Below are 3,997 nucleotides of genomic sequence, written 5' to 3' on the forward strand. Positions count from 1 at the left end.
GGGGGGGGTTGTAAAGTTTATGGCATACATTAACGGGAGGTTATTATTTGCAGAACTAGATAATGTAAAAATCTCCCAATATAAAAAGGGAGCAACGCTCCAGCTTTCGGACAAATAAACACCCGTGGTCGAGCTGGATTCTGCTCTGACATCTATGTCGTTTGCTCGCTGGAGGAGTAATAGTGTTGTTGTTGTGTAGTTTTGTTTTTTCGCGTTATCGCGTTGTGCATGAACACTCAAGCAGTTGCCTAGGGATAAAACCCTCACGAGGAGAGCGTTGCGTGGATTAAATTCGCATTTGGTCTGAATGCTGCATTAGGAGCAGCCATGAGCAGCTGCTGCCAGACTCTCCGTGCTCCGCTGGAGCTTTGATCGTCACTAGAAACACACTCATGGCATCGCAGTACGGAGGCTTGAGTTTAGACTCATTTATTACAGATGTGTTCCTTAAGGTCAAGAATGAAATATTGTTTCTCTGAGCTTCATGCATATTTTCTTGTTGTGTTGTAGTTGAACATATTTTCCTCCTCTGTGGAATTTTCATTTAATCTTTATTTTATATCTGTATACACTGTTTTTATTTTCTTTTGATTCTATTTTGTGTCAACACATATCAATGATACTTTTATTTTCTTGTCTTGACTGTTTTTAACCTTTTTGTTATGTATATTCAATTTGATTCAAATCTATTTCTCAGAGAATTTGAATATCGTGGAAAAGTTAATTTGTTCCTGTAATTTTATGTGAAACTTTCATATATTGTAGGTTCATTACCCATAAAGTGAAATATTTTAGACCTTTTGTTTTAAGCTTGATTACAGCTAAGAGTTAATGGAAATCCATACTGTAAAATCCTAGAATAAAGAATGTATAATATTTGTTGCTTTCTGTTTAACTTGCATCCTGCCAGTGTTGGTGCTGGAATAATCTGAGCTGGAGACTTAAGACTTGGACTGAATCCTTTTCAGTGTTCTCATTAAATTAGTCGACACAAAGAGAAGCTTTGAATCATCATTTTAAACTAGACGTTCAATGAACTGTTTTCTTTCAACAATATTTGTGAAAATGTGACAGGTCCAAAATATAAACACAGCAGCTTCCAGCATCTTCTAAATCCTGGTGGTGCAGAAAGTTCTGACATGTGGTTTAACTTGACTCTTAAGTTCCTGTCAGTGGTTATGATTTGCTGACTTCTCTGCCACTAAGCGACCTTTGCGGTGGCATCATAGGGCCCTGTGGCCAGCAGATGGCCCCCTACAGTCACTGCTTGCTAGTGGTGGAAAAAAACCATAAAATAAAATGAAAGACAGCTCTTTATATTTCACAATAAATGGTTATTTAATTATAATACTATGGAAAACCAGTTGCCCTGATGGGTCAGCCGGACCACCTCGTGACTGGAAGCTGTTTGTTTCCCAAGCTTTGTCTGAGGGGAGGGACTTTGAAAACCCCTGATGTAGAGTATTGCCTAGTTATTGTTTTTAATCAGAATCAGCTTTATTTCCAAGTAGGTTTAAGAAATTTGATTTGGTGCCAAACAAACATGGCAGGTTTAAGAATATTAGAAAGATTTGTCGGGTCTTATTTTAAAACGAGACGTTGTTTCTGTTATATATATATATATATATATATATAAAATTAGTGACAACACCTGACAGTCAGAGGGTCCTCCAACTAAATTTTGATTAGGGCCCCTGAAGGTCTTGGGCCGGCTCTGCTTTTCTGTGTCTGTATAAATAGTTTGTTTGACTGCACGCATTAGAATGAGCCACAAACCAGAGAGCTGCAGCTGTTATCCAGCCTCTGGGAGATTCACCGTTTTTATTCCCCCACCCTCCGCCACTATAAAGTCGCCGAAAGTCAGCCGCCGTCATCTCGAATGCACCTAATGTGTGACAGTCCACTGTAGGTCTTCAATGAATAGTCGACGTAATCCACGACGTTGACTAGAAAACTTTGTCAACATGTAATTTCATTACAGAGAGGCTGTTTAAGGCAGAGATGGCAATCTTCCCATTAAGAACATTTCTGGTTGTTTATTTCTAATTGCAATGCACTACAGGAAGTGCCACTTCCACTGTCTGCCATGACTGCTTGACTGTAAGGCTACTCACGAAGAAGAAGCTTTCATGCTGGAAGTGGAAACTAACGGAGAAATAGCAGAATGTTTTTTTGTTGTTACAAATCAACTGTGTAGAATTTTGAATATGGTCCGTGTTACCAATGTTGATGGCGAATCAAAAATGTGCTCAAACGTTTTCAGGCTTGAAGCTCCACAAGCGCCCGCGAGGTCAGAGCCCTCTGGTCCCAGTTGGACCACTACAGCAGCAACAACAGAGGAAAGACGGTGTTTCCCATACGTTCATTTATTATTACATTATCCACTAAGTTACTGCCTAAAACTTACAAGGACCCCGCCTTTCGCCTGATGTAAACTGGCATTGGTTCCAGCCCCCCGCGACCCTGTACACAGGATAAGGGGTTGACGATGGATGGATGGAGACATTGTTAGTGTTATTTTATATAGTTCCAAAGCAAAAAGCTTTGTTAAACAGTTTAGTTTGTATAAATCAGAATTATATGAGTAGCCTACGCTGTCATCTTCTTCCCTGGTTCATTTTGAATGGTAAACCTCGTTCACTTAAGCGTGATTTATACTCCTGCGTAGGGTCTACATGCGTAGCTACACACGTAGCCATGCATTTATACTTGTGTGTCAGTGTCTCTGAAATTCAGTAGTGCTACATTGGTGTAGAACAGTGTTACAGCCACTGGTTTTGCCGCTTGTAAAAGTTACTTCAAAGCACGGGGCACTTCCTGTCAGCTCGGACTCAGCAGGCCTCTGCCTGAGGATCTCAATGTGCGTGCTGGTGTGTATGGGACTAAAAGGTCAGAAATATAACAAGGTGAGAGGCCATGAAGAGCTTTAAAAGTGATCAATAAAATTTTAAAGTCAATTCTAAAACACACTGGGAGCCAGTGTAATGAAGCTAAAACAGGAGTAATGTGGTCATATTTCTTAGTTCTGGTTAAAAGCCTGGCAGCTGAGTTCTGGACAGTCTGGAGTCGATCAGTGTCTATGAAGATTCTCAGTCATCCAGGTCATAGTTATCCAACGAAAGTTAAAATCAAGGGCAACTGGACTTGGTTGAAGATACTGGAAGACGTTTCGTCCCTCATCCAAAGGACTTCTTCAGTTCTGACTGACTGGCAGGGAAACTCAACTATTTAACCTCAGTGGTGTCGTTGGCCCGGGTCATCGAAACCGCTGGTTCGTTAGTGTTCCTTGTTGCTGTGAAGACAGTCGTTACAGTTGTTAAGACTACCTGTGGCCAAGACTGAACGACCATCGTTGGTATCTTCACCTGAGGCCAGCAGGTTACAGTAGATTTTTTTTAAACAGGTGAAAAGGCTGTTGCAATAATCCAGGCGTGATGAGATGAAGGCGTGTAAAATGGTCTCGGTGTCCTTAAAAGTTAACATAGATCGAATTTTTGCTATATGACTAAGTTGATAAAAACATGATTGAACAAGCTTTGTTGTGTGCTGCTCAAAATTTAAATTACTATCAAACCAAACACCAAGGTTCTTTGCCACAGGCTTAATGTGATTTACTAGGGAACCAGCAGATGGCAGTATTTGATTTGCCATCTGTTGAGACCCGATGACCAGAATTTCTGTTTTGTCTGAGTTCAGCTGGAGGAAATTATTTGACATCCATTTTTTAACTTCACAAAGGCAGTTGTTAAGTGAACTCAGCATTCCAGGGTCTGTGGATCTGACGGGCAAGTATATTTGTGTGTCATCAGCATAAATATGAAAAGAAATACCATGTTTATGGATAATGTCCAAGGGGAAGCAGATACAAGGAAAACAAAATGGGTCCTAAGACCGACCCCTGAGGCACACCATATTTAACTGGACAGAATGAAGAGACATAGTTGTTTACAGACAAGCAAAACTTCCTATTTGACAGGTAGGATGAAAACCATTCTAG

The sequence above is a fragment of the Micropterus dolomieu genome, linkage group LG12, assembly GCF_021292245.1.
Source record: "Micropterus dolomieu isolate WLL.071019.BEF.003 ecotype Adirondacks linkage group LG12, ASM2129224v1, whole genome shotgun sequence".
Lineage (NCBI taxonomy): Eukaryota > Metazoa > Chordata > Actinopteri > Centrarchiformes > Centrarchidae > Micropterus > Micropterus dolomieu.